The sequence below is a fragment of the Pinus tabuliformis genome, chromosome 6 (genome assembly GCF_031772625.1).
Source record: "Pinus tabuliformis cultivar Carrire ecotype Pingquan chromosome 6, CPIR1, whole genome shotgun sequence".
In the NCBI taxonomy this organism is placed as follows: Eukaryota; Viridiplantae; Streptophyta; class Pinopsida; order Pinales; family Pinaceae; genus Pinus; species Pinus tabuliformis.
The window spans coordinates 1,228,840,606-1,228,855,201 of NC_142292.1; the positions used below are offsets into that span (position 1 = coordinate 1,228,840,606).

Consider the following 14,596-nt stretch of genomic DNA (forward strand, 5'->3'; position numbering starts at 1 on the left):
AAAAGTAATAGAGTTCTGAAATTTCTTTTCATGTATAATACAAAGTTTCTTAACAACGTTGTCAGACATCCCAGTGTTCCATGATATTTGTAGGTTCTAAGTTCTAACATAAACTAACTGGGCTTTTTATTTTTGGAAAAGCTCTGACATCCTACCATGCAGAGTAATCGATTAAGTTCTGGAAGCTATGGTGGAAATATACTTATATTTGAATATTATGATCAAGTATAGATGCAAAATGAGCCATAATTTAGTCAATATGAGGCATGGGACCACAATTAAGAAAAACATTTCCATTGAAATGATTGATTGCAACTAGGTATAAGAATGTCTCACTGGGTAGCAATGTCTTAGATGATTAGAAAGGATGCCAAACGGTGGATTAAATACTTCACAGACATTAAGTTAGCTTGGAGTAGTGTTAAAAAGGGCATCAAATTTGATTACTCGGTGTGTTGTAAAGTACTACTCTAAAAATCCTATCTATGTTTATTACACAAATTCAGATTGTACTGTAACATAACTAAGGAGTATCTATTCGATATATCTCACACCAATATAGTAAGAAACCAGAAATGTACTGCCATCCAAGATCATCACACTCCATCTTAGCATCTAGCAGCATGTCCCATAAATACTTCATGCCCCATCTCCAAGGAAGTTGGAGAACCTTAACAAAGAAACTAGAGATTGCCACCTGAATTCGATCATGCAACCATCTTATTTCCCAAAGTTCCCACATCCTATCATCAACTAGCGGATATCCATTCCTACCTTGACTCTAAGATTTAAAGTAATCCCTATCAATCCTCCATGGGAAATAATTAAGATGTGAAGGAAGTGGCCTCTCATGGCTGCAAGGAAAATTGAAACTAAAATATCATGAATATTACCAAACACCAATTGACTTTAGAAGCATATTCACACTCTTCTCTGAAGTATTTCCCTCATTAGCCCACAAAACTTGTCTAGTACGAACAAGATGCAATACCTTTCTAACACTCAACCCCCAAAAATGCAGATGAGGTGACAACAAATAAGTTGTTGTGTATCTTCTTTGTGACAGTTTACTGCATTGTCAAGCAATGATCCATTGATAAATCCAATTAAAGCCTTGTTAGCACTTCTCCTACCAGGTGACCTTTCCCTTGACAAAAGTTAATTTTTGGCCTTTTCAAATTCATCCTTTGGGTTTGGATCATATGATGGGCAGTTAAATACCTCACCTAAAAATACACAACCATGCATTTAATAAGCATATCAATAAGCAGTTAACACAGGTAGAGCTAGAAATGCAACAAAATAGGAAACTATGCAACACAATATTTAGTGTTTCGAGCCCTTGGAAGGTCTTAGTGCTAATATCCAGTGAGTTTTTTTCACCTTGCTCTTAGTAAAATATGATAGGAATCAGCCATCACTATCTATTGTTATTTATAACTTAAATTTAAGTGCAAAAGGGTGGTCTGCAAGGGAAAATACTACCAAGAACCATGCAATAAGATAATAATTGGTTTACTGGCCTTCCATCTTGTCCACTGGATGTGAATAATATAGTATTAAATGGACAAGGAAAAAACACAGTAAGTCGATCATTAGCTTACTGCATGGTGCTTAGTATTTTCCATTTGCAAGTAGTCAATTCCTTACAATAATACTTTCTACACATCATTGTGCCAATTTTTGTTAGACTGTGAATGTCAATTTGTAGGATAAATATTTGGTCCAAGAATTGTCACACAAATGTTGGCTTGCAATGTATAATATGACATTGATTAGGATAAGACTAGTGTGATTCCACCCGCCGTGAAAAACACTATAAAATTTTAGAATATCATACAGTGCAACTAGATTACCATAAGGGTGCGTTGAGGCTTATCTCGAGGCTCAGAGCTAGGTGTCTATAATAATAATGGATCTAGTAGGTACCTTTGGTGTGATTAATACTTACTAGTTGTTCACAATAAGTTTCATTACATTTTCCATATTGCAGGCTACTAAATGTATTGTTTGATGGATGTGGGACAAACAATGATACACCTTGTAACACCCTCCTCCCACATCTATCCAAGCAACCATGCTAACTGGGGTAAACATGAGACGAGAGGCTACCATGATCAGATTCAACCTCCTAGGTGACTTTAAGGAAGTGGAATCGATGAAACATCATCGACAGTCATCCAACATCATCCATAGAACTTTCAAGAGACAAGTCAGCCACTCAGGTAGTCTGTCCCTAGGTTTTACTGCTGTTTGAGAAAATTATGGCAGAGTAACGCTCTTGAGACACTTCCCAGGCAAGTTATAACACTCCCCAGACAATTCCAAGGCCCGTTATAACGCTCACTAGACATTGCCCAGGCGAGTTAGTCTCCAAACTAATGCTTTGTTTTCCTACATTTCAAGATTTTAACCACCCTTTTCATCCCAGAGCCCGGTACACTGCCCAGAATGGAATGATCACTTAAAATTGGTAAGAATACAAGGAAACTAGGATGAAAAACCAATAAACTGAAAAAGACCATAACCATACCCCTACTATCCATGACAAGGATTTCGTCAAACATATCATCAACATGTACCCTATAGGTGTAAACAATAGAATTAAGTGTAGGGATATCATACTTATCTTAGAATCTCCATGAACCATTGTTTCCTCATGTCATTTGTTGCCTTATCATTTATTAGATCATAGATACATTATCCATTCATATACAAGTAAAAACATGGTGAGATCCATTCATATTTGTTGTCACAAAAGGCCTGTATAACCAGAATAATAGGAACATAAATACAATGGACATATCAGCCATAAAAATCCATATATACATCAGTACGTTTGCCCATGAAAATCAAGGGAATGAATTTCTCATTAATAAATGCAATGGACCAACCGGTGATGGGACTACCACATTCCACCCGACCATAGATTAGCTGGGCCAACTCTCTCTTCAACCAATCACCCTCGTGCCATATTCCAAGCATGAATGTGGGATTCATAGAATACATCAAAAAACACCAATCAATGTGGATGCCACTGAATTTTTGCACGTACACCGTGAGGAATTTGAATGCTTCCTAGTCTCTCAGGCATTACCGTGCATCCGCAGTCTGATCCAAGGATCACTAGGCCCTACACTAATAAATACTCTTCAGCCTTTACCATGCATTCAATCCCAGAATCACTCGGCCCAATGGAGAGAAAATCCACCTCTTGTCTTTAACATATATCCTGCCATTCACTGGCAAGGATTCCTAGGCCCACCAAGGCACTCAATTTGGCTTTACCGCAACCCACACTCTAGTTCAAGTGTTCCTAGGCTAGTGGCTTCATGCATCCTCCATTCGTTTGAAGACCACTACCACCATTGTTTGTCAATTCGGAGATCCACCCCACTCAGCTTCGAATCCAATCTGGTTATCCCACCCAAACCGCATGAGAGAACCCATCTCATCAAAGTTATCAGGAAATGGAAAGGCTAGGCTGACAATACTGTCACACTTGGAAAAACTCATGCTATGGTAGACAAGAAACACATGCATGCCAAATCTAGTAAGGAAAATAGACATGCAAGTTGATAACTACAATGAATCCTATTGTAGCTACTTGATCCTGCCTTTCCCTACTTGATCTTTGATTCCTCTTGCCTTCTTTGCCTCTCTTGCTCCAATCCCAAAGTGATCCAAGAAAACTCTAAGTGTCCAAGAGTATGAGAGAGAGAGAGAAAATAATGAGAGAGATCCAAAGCCAAAGTGACAAAAGGTTACACTAACTAAGCTTGAGTCAAGCGCTTGCCAACTGATCCTAAGAAGCGTTTTTATTAACGACGCCTCTATTTTCTTTATTTTCCATTATTTTCCTTTAATTTAATCCTCACATGCAACATGTGACCTTTCACATTCTTTTCCTCCTAATTTCCTTTATTTTCATAAATAAATGTACCAAAATACCATTTTTCATTTCGAAAGCCTTAGCCATTACCTTTGCCAATTTCCTTAGCCATAAACAACCAAATGAACACACACTAGGATGTATTTCCCACCATTCATCTTGTAATATGTGTCCCAATCATCCGTGGTTATTTATTTTAACATTTATTACATGGAATTTTCACCAGGGCTATTACAAAATCCTCCCCCTTGGGGGAACACCGTCCTTAGTGTTCAATGACACCTATAACCAAAAGATTGCTGGAAAAAAAAACATACTACCCATCGACCTTTATAACATATCTCACTGTAGTATTTATAATGAAAGACCTGCTCAAAATAAAAAAAATCATGACAACATGACAACATACCGCATACTGGAGCTTTATAACATAGCTCATTATGGTATTTACAGTAACCACATACATACATATACACATATACACATATGCACATTTTATCAACCAGCAAATAAAATAATTTGATGCTTGCATCTGGAACAAAGGAATCCATAGTCTCACACCTCCACCCTCAAAGTAATAATAGAATCCACCTCTTTCTTAGGAACTCCATAATCCACTAAAAAGTCAAATTTGCATCCAATGTCCAACGTTACAATCCTGTGCCACTTGTGCTTTCAGTGAACAGTTTCTAGTTCATTGTTCTACGGCACACTCCCAATGTGCATTTGATTCCATATGGAAATGCTAACGACCAACCAAATCTATCCGTGACCTTCCCTTCTTTGCTACACAGTCCCTCGGGAATCACGTTACCCTTTCCGTGCAGTCACTCACCTTCCAAGTTCTACTGGCACCCACATCTTGGGCAGTCCATCCCTTGGAAAAGGCTTCCTCGCATTAGAAGATACAAAAACAGTCATATACCTTCCTCAACACATCATACTGGTCATAGCATGCTCATGGAAATCAATGGACACTATTGGGTACCAATGTCCCACAATGGCCCTGTTCCTGAAGTTCTTTACCAACATACTGTTACATGTTCCAATTTCTTTCATGTTGTTGTTAATTCTTGCAGTCGATTTCAACCACCCAACTAGGCATGTTCATGCTTCTTGTACCAAGAACATATCTTCCATTACATTCAAAATAAATTGAAACAACTTCAAATCATACCTCTTTGGTAGCTGATCAATAATGTACATTTACATTCATGTTTGCTTCCTGTCACAACAAGTCAAACAAGCATATTTGACCAAATTAACATGTATAAAATATCATGTCAGGTTAGCTCAAAACATAACCATCAAAATCAGAAATCACATGTAACCATCATAACAAAAAAATCATAGATCACATGCATAACAAAAATGAAATAAAATATTGATACTTATCCTTTCATCAATCCTTAGCTTATACCTTGTCTTTATTCCGTACGCACTCTAGATCGATTGCCACACCTGAAAAGCACCCAGTTCCTTACCCTCAACCATGCACACATACCCATAGTGTGCATCACACTCATACAACCACACCTGACACACAACACCATGCAATACATGCACCTACACGTGACATACAACTCATACACCTACACCCAATGTACAACACAGTGCATCCATCTATACCTGATGTGAAATACCAACCAATACATGTACCTACAAAGACTACAACACAACGACTATACATGCTACAATACCACGAATACATGATGCACATACATAATGCCACATGCCCATAACACAACATGGACGACATGCACACAATAACACACATACACCAGTACCATACGCATGACATGTATGCGACACCACATGTACATAACACCACATGCACACAACGCCACTTGTAAAACATGTACACAAAACCTCATGAACACAACACCACTTGTACAATCATGCATACCACATCATATGTACATAGTACCAATGTACCACATGCATGCAACACCACTTGTACATATCACTGCATATCCAACATGTACATAGCATCATCTATACACAAAAATTCATATCCAACATGCACACAACACCACATATCCATCATGCACATAGTACAATATGTACACAATATCACATATCGAACATGTACATAGCACCATCTATACCCAGTATTGAATATGCAACATTCATACAACACTATCTGTACCATCTTATACATAACATTGCATAAACAACATGTACACACACTATATATACACAACACGACATGTGCACACATCATAGATGCAACATGTACAACATATATAGTATATACATAACAGTAGTACCACACATCCAAAACCACACTGACTTTTTACCTAGCGACCTCGCTTCCTATGTCTTATCCCTGCTTGTCCTAGTATGTCGCAGACCACACTGCTTTCACATTGTCGATGTATCCCTCGATGTAACCTATCCATAACATAAGCATAGGAATAATACAAGCATACAACATATATTCATATTCACTTGATACTGACCTCATATGTTTTCCACGACTACTCTTCCCACTCGATTCCTCATAGACCAGGAACCTCTTCATGTTTCTCACCTGCATAAGCCATCATTCCTCCACAAGAATGATCCCTAACAACCATGTCTGACAGTAACATAGATACATAGATACATATATACATCATAAAATATTAATGATCCCGTTAGTAAACACCATACATACATACATATGTACATATAAACATTAGCATAAAATAATCATGGTTCATGATCACCTTGTCAGACATGACATACATATGCACTTACATGTATAAACATCAACATAATCATGATCATAACATAATTACTAGATAACGTAAGGTATAGGATAAGATAACTTCCTTATTTATGCATAGTCATTGAGAGCAACAATTCCCAACATATCTAAAGCATCAGACACCTCAGATCCATTTACTTTACCTTTTCTAGTTACCTTTCTCATGTCTCCATTAATGTTACTATCCATTTACCACAATGGACCCAACCAATCCAACCGACTATCATAGTCTTACCTTCTGCTACGCTTACTCATGCACAGAGTTTCATCTAGGTCTTATATCATCGATTGGGTACCACACATCTCTCCCGGTTTCCATCAACTTTCCTATTTCCCAACCAATTCCCAAGACTCAAAACATAAAAGGCAAGAGAAGAAACAAACAAGAAGAAGACCATGAAAAGCAATAACAACATGACTCTGCAAACAAAGTGGTATGGCCATACTTTAGACATAAATAAAGCTAAAAATTAAGCGCAGGCAATTAAAAAAAGACAAAAAGCACAAGACTAACAACAAACACCATGACTCAGTCCCCATGGTTCCCAGGGAAACTCAACGAGAGCCTTCTTCAAGATTTCATCGCAACCTCTCTTTTCCATGTAGTTCCATGTATCATATTTCCATAAACGCATAACTATCAGTGTATAAATAAACATAACAATACGTCAGTTACCTTATCATGTTATGCCAAGCACATTTCTTGAAATTGAACACATACACGCCATCTCTTAAGGGACTTCGATCCTTTGATAGATCCACTTGTAACTAAAGACTAGATAATATACTTTTCAAGTACATGTTCATGAATCTAGCACATATCCACATAATGTTAAACAAAATCAAGGTTAAGAACACTCCCTGTATGCAAAGCATTCGTTCAATTGGAATTAGGGTTTCCAAACATAGCCAAAGGAATTCTTACTTGATTCCTTTCTTTTACCTTTACCCTTTTGCAACTGAGTCTTACTATATACTATCACGTAACCCAAATGTTAGTTATATAAACATATCAATTATTACCTCGCCACGCTAATACCAAGCATGTTTCTTGCAACTTCTCACACATGTCAACCACATGTTCCAAATATCAAGACAATCATATGTATCAATTTGAAATCAACCTTTACTAATACTAACAATCATGTCATAATCCATAGTCAAGCATAGTCATTAGACATAATGATACAACTATCACCTACTGCACTCAAGTACATATCAATTCTCTCAACACATATGTGTTAGTAAAACCATCTTAAAGAAATATCATTGGAACACATACTCATATTATGAAATTCATCAAACATTCAACCAACTTGCAAACATACCATGTTAAATAAATCAACTAGGCACCAAACACTCAAACACCAAATAGACGTCCTAATCAAACAACCAAACACAAAATATAAGACATAAGAAAACTCATACCTTAATGTATATCAGGGGAGGTTATCTTGTATACACAATAAAGCTAGGTTAACACAATACAACTTCACAACATATCAACTCAAACATAAACCATGATATCCATAACAGTGACTAACTAACATGTTCACATCATAAGCTCATAAGCATTTATTGTTCATGTATAACAATCACATATGTACAATCAATCTAGATTAGTACAACCTCATATCACAAATATGTTGACTCATACCTGAATATCGTAGCCATAACCATCTGCATAGGTCAAACCATGTTAACACAATACATATAAATCAAGATCTTCAATGCAGTGAACATAACCATCACGCATATGACCAATCCAAATTAAAACATCAATATCTCAATGAAATAACCCTAATCGTCAAGTTAATAATATATAACAACAATAAGCTATATATCATGCTCATCAACAACATATAATCTAATCATCAATTTATCTAACATAAACAATATAAGCAATGCATACAAGACCATCTGACACATGTGCATATAGCTACACTAATCAACTAAAATCTATCATGAAAGTAACCATAACATCAAAAGAAAAGTATATAAACCTAATGTATATAACCCTAATGTGTATAACAATCCTTAACCTACATACCTGCATTCCAAACATACAATACCTATATGACGATCTACTCTTATTGCAAATTCCAATGTCACAACCTCATTATAATCATCTGCATCTCCTTCTCTATCTCAGCCAAATTATTAGCATCATAATATCAAATAAAACTATGATGACCTAAATTGCATACAATGACTTCACAAGGCATGTTTGACTTACAATTCGTGCATAACTATAACCAAGACCATACATACATAACAACTACATATAGATTATAACACATATGAGTAGAAAACCATACCCGCATCATTCTAGCTAGAGCCCAGTCATCAATGCATGACCATATCAACTATACAAACCATGACCTCATGTAGGTCGAGCATAAGTGATCAATTCTTGTAATCAACCTACAAGGCTAATACATGTAATCAAAATATTCAAAAATGTAACCTAACATACAAGGATTTAAGTAGGTGACATAAAATCAACATGTAAGTGACATATAATCCATATGCAACTAGTCACATACTCATGACAAAAACTATTTCATGAAATCAATATCAAATCCTCCATAACAACCATACTACAACCATAATCAATCATCAAGCCAATGTAACAAGCATGTGAAATGAAAGTATAAAAGACACACATGCAACTGAAACGCATGCATGACTAACACATTCAACCCATCCGGTCTTAGAGTTGAACCATGTTTTGATACCACTTTGTAACACCCTCCTCCCACATCTACCCAAGCAACCATGCCAACTGGGCTAAACATGAGACGAGAGGCTACCATGATCATATTTGACCTCCTAGGTGACCTTAAGGAAGTGGAATCGAAGAAACATCACGGAGAGTCATGCAACATGATCCACAGAACCTTTAGGAGACAAGTTAGCCACTCAGACAACCTGTCCCTAGGACCTACTGCAGTTTGAGAAACTTAAAGAAGTGTAACGCTCCCCAAACACTACCCAGGTGAGTTAAAACACTCCCCACACATAACCAAGGCATCTTATAATGCTCCATGGACACTTTCCAAGCAAGTTAGTCTCCAAAATAACACTTTGTTTGCTAGCAGTATGGGATTTGAGCCACCATTTTCGGCCCAGAGCCCGGGACACTGCCCAAAATGGAATGGTCACTTAATATAGGTAAAACTACAAGGAAACAAGGATGCAAAAGAAATGTGTTAAATAAGACCATAACTAGACCCCTACTAGCCATGATAGACATTTCTTCAAACATATCATCAACATGTAACCTAGAGGTTTAAACAACAGAATTAAGTGTAGGGATCTCATACTTATCTCAGAATCACCATGAACCATCTTTTCCTTATGTCATTTGTTGCCTTATCATTTATTATATCATAGATACATTATCCATTCAGATATAAGTAAAAACATGGTGAGAGCCATACATAGATGTTGTCACAAAAGGTACGTATAACCAACATAATAGGAACATAAATACAATGGACATATCAGCCATAAAAATCCATATACACATCAATACATTTTCACATGAAAATCAAGGAAATGAATTTCTCATTAATAAATGCAATGGACCAACTGGTGATGGGACTACCACATTCCACCTGACCATAGATTGGCTGATCCAAGTCTCTCTTCAACCAATCATCCCCGTGCCATATTCAAAGAATGAATGTGGGACTCATAGAACACATCAAAAAACACCAATCAATGTGGATGCCACCAGAGTTCTACACCTACACCGTGAGGAATTCGAGTGCCTCCTAGTCTCTCAGGATTTACTGTGCATCCGTAGTCCGATCCAGGGATCACTAGGCCCTACACCAAGACATACTCTCGAGGCCTTACTGTGCATTCCATCTTGGAATCACTAGGCCCAATGGAGAGAAAATCCACCTCTTCGCTTTACCGTATATCCTGTCATTCACCGACAAGGATTCCTAGGCACACAATCTATCTTTACTGCAACCCACAGTCTGGTTCAGCGGTTACTAGGCTAGTGGCTTTGTGCATCCTCACTCTGGTTCAGGGTCCAGTACCATCATGTGTTTGTTAATTCGGAGATCCACCCCACTCACCTTTGAATACAATGCATCCATCCCACACAAACTACATGAGACAACCCATCTAATCAAAGCTATCAGGAAATGGAAAGGCTAGGTTGACAATACTATCACACCCGGAAAAACACATGCTATGTTATAAAAGAAACACATGAAATCCCATGTATGCCAAATCTAGCAAGGAAAATACACATGCAAGTTGATACCTGTAATGAAGCCTATTGTAGCTGCTTGATCTTTCCTTTCCCTACTTGATCTTTGCTCCCTCTTGCCTTCTTTTCCTTTCTTTCTCCAATGCCAAAGTGATCCAAGAGAACTCTATGTTTCCAAGAGTGTGTGAGAGAGATAGAGAATAATTACAGAGCTCTAAAGCTAAACTAATTTTTTTTTACACCAAATAAGCTTGAGTCAAGCACTTGCCAACTAATTCTAAGAAGCATTTTTATTAATGAGGCCTCTATTTTCTTCATTTTCCATTATTTTCCTTTAATTTCCTCTTGACATGCAACCTACAACTTTTCACCTTATTTTCCTCCTAATTTCCTTTATTTTCATAAATAAATGTGCCAAAATACCATTTTTCCTTTCCAAAGCCTTAGCCAATTCCTTTGCCAATTTCCTTAGCTGTAAAAAACCAAATGAACACACACTAGGATGTCTTTCCCACCATTCATCTTGGAATATGTGTCCCAGTCATCCATGGTTATTGTGTTTAACATTTATTACATGGAATTTTCACCACGTTTGTTACACACCTTTTGATAGAGATCACTACTTAAGTCTTCACTAGTTATAATTGAACCTAACTAGTAGCTAATTAGCATTTATTGAAAGGAACCTTAAGTAGTTTGATCACTTGAGAAAATGCAAAGGTAATGCTTCCTATATTAAGCTTGAACAAAACTATAGATATATTTTAAAGAAAAGCTTCTCTTTTAGAGAAATACTTTATAATCAAAATTGACACATTTGAATTCAATGGTCCTACCACATATTGACAAAAATTTCAAAATACTAAATCTATGGAAAAGAAGTTCATTATACCAATAAGTTTAGAATTGTGTGAAATATAAAGGTCCTATTCTTCAGAGACATTGTAGGAAAGTTGAAATGTTTATCATAGACTATTTTTAGCTATCAACACCTATCGATAAAAGTTCAATTCATAGCAGTTCTGCCACGCTATGCCATGGAACTTGTATGATTTTCAACTTTTCATACATCCAAAAACTATGTTTTAGAAAAAAGAGAATTATTGTATATCTTTCTCAATTTTTTGGATTCATATTGATTCAAAATGCATAAACATTAAAGAAACATATTGTAGTCAAATGTATGGTATGACACACGAACACCACAATCCAAGGATGAAGGAAGACATCATATTGATTTGTGGACTATTGGTAGATTATTTTATGACTCCCTCCTATACAATTGATTGATTGTGTCCAAGAAGAAATCTAGTTGTCTAACCTTACTATTGTATATTGGTATTGTTCTGTAAAAAGATGCACACTTTTAGCTTGTATAGAATAAAACAAAGGAACCATCCCGAATGGTACATTGGTTTGTTGGTGATGTCAATGGAGTATTAAATTGTCCAAAAGGGTTCCAAGCTTAATTTGGTATTCACAACCCAAATGGAATGTCTCAAAAAAGGATGAATCTCAGGGCATGTCCCACGAAATGTTTTCAGAATCATCACACCTTAGACCTAGAATCAAATCTAAACAAGTTCATCCTATGCAATGTAGTCCCCGAAATTTGAAGCAAAATCATAAAAGACAAAAGGGAGGGAATCATTTGAGCGAACTAAGTGAAAGAAACTGCTAAAAAACAAAGGTATAATCAAAGTACATTTACAACAAGAGAAGGAATATTGACTGATGAGAAAAAAGGGAAAAACAAGTTACAAACTATCAAAGGTAATAGGAATTGAGCATGCAATCAAATAAGCATGACCACGATTTTTTTAAATCATTAAAATTATTTTCATTAGATAGTTTTTTCTTATCTCTACAAATTGGATTCCTTGTTGAAAAACCAAAGAGTGTCCATCCATTATGGTTGATATCTAAGGTACATCCTTGACATTACAGGTAGGTCAACAATTAAAAATTATTGATGATATAGTGTGGAATACGTAGTAGTATGATCATGAACCACACTAAAATGACTTATCAAAGCAATTGAGGTCCTAGATCCCTATTGTGGGTACTCAACGAGTGGAAATTGATGTATATTAACCTTGAAAATTATGTGATTCCTTAAGGTTTAACTCTGCACTAGATTTTTTAGCAAGAGTGCAAATCTAATATGTCCAAAATAATATAAGTTAATTAAAGGCTTCTCTTTCTTGACACTTTATGACAATATACATTAACATTGAAAATAACTATATGGAAAAGAAACGATAGCTCCATTTAAGAAGAGTCTAAAGCAGAGTGTGAACTTGCAACAATCTTTTTGGGATGTAGAAGGGGCACCGATGGATCATATGGCATATTAAGGAAATTATTCCAATATGCTTGAAAGGTATAAAATGCATGTCATTCGTCATCATTGACCTCTCAAGGGTCATGGAGTAAATCTGAATTGAATGATCTCACATGTATGCTTCGAGAAGAGAGACCCTGCTTCAGCTTATGTTCAAGAACATCTGACACTAACAAAGGATCTAATTCACCAAAAATGGATAATGTAAAATGAGTTGTTACATCTTGATCAAGTAAAGTATTGACACTACAGGAAGGAGAGGTTTTAAAACCTTGTAGAATCTCTACAATTAGTTGTAGATCTAATATGCTCTAAAAATGAAGTAATAAGATGAAACAAATTTGAACTCTGTGGTGGTAAAATAAAATTTCAGGTTGAATTATCATTGTCTAGATGTCAAAAATATATATCTAGATGTATGTTTTCTTGGATTTTTATATATCCTTGGCCTTTATCTAGATTGATAGAGTCAAGGATTTTATGTGCCTTCCGGTGTAGATGCCTTTTGAATTCTTTTGAGACTCTAGTTGTGTTGAATATTATTCTTTGTTGATGTACATGCTAAATTTCTCTGTTTGTTGTATATGGAATTTATTTGATTATAGTGCCATTTAATTATGTGTGATATCTTGTTTGTATCCTTTCAAATATATTTTCAATCCTTAAGAAACTAAACTTGTTATCTTTCCTTTCAATTCTTGTGTCTTTCTAATCAATGGCTTATAAGGAGATAACACATGAAATTATTTTTTGCTTATCTCCTTGTAAGTTTTTTCTTTGGGATTCTCCTAATGAGTTTGTAATCTTTATAATTTTATTTTGTAGGTTCTAGGGACATTTGTACTAGTGTGTAGATGGTGTTAGACCCGCCAACATATCAGGGGATCTCCTCGGTAACAAGTCCCAACTAGACCTCAGACCATTTGGTGTAGGAAACCTGGCAATGGGGTAGTACGGTATCGCCTTGATTGCGGTTGCATGTAGAGGTAAGTAAGATGTCCTTGTTGGTAGCAAGGGTGTGAAATATGCAACAAGTCAAGGAAGGTGCCTGAAAGGCTCTAACACACAGAACGAGGGATGAGTGTGCCCCTTAGAAACCTGTGATAGCACACAGTTTGAAAGGGAACACACGAGCATCAAGACATCACAAGCTCGAAAGCAGGTTAGCGGACGATCCAAAGTGATGGTTATACCAACGACACATTTCGGTAAGATTCATACAAACATATAAAGAACATTCCATACATACATGCGTAAATAACAACTACATATATAATTAGAGTAACCAAGATAGCTGAACTACAATAACGGCATATGCGTGAAACGTGTTGGCTTTGTTATATTAAAAGAGTGAAAGATCCAATCATACATACAACC

At 36.3% G+C, this 14,596-nt stretch overlaps 1 pseudogene; it reads right to left on the minus strand.

The window, feature by feature from the left end:
* Positions 1–523: 523 nt before the first annotated feature.
* Positions 524–14,596, minus strand: part of LOC149263130 (cryptochrome-1-like) — a 139,963-nt pseudogene continuing 125,890 nt past the window's right edge.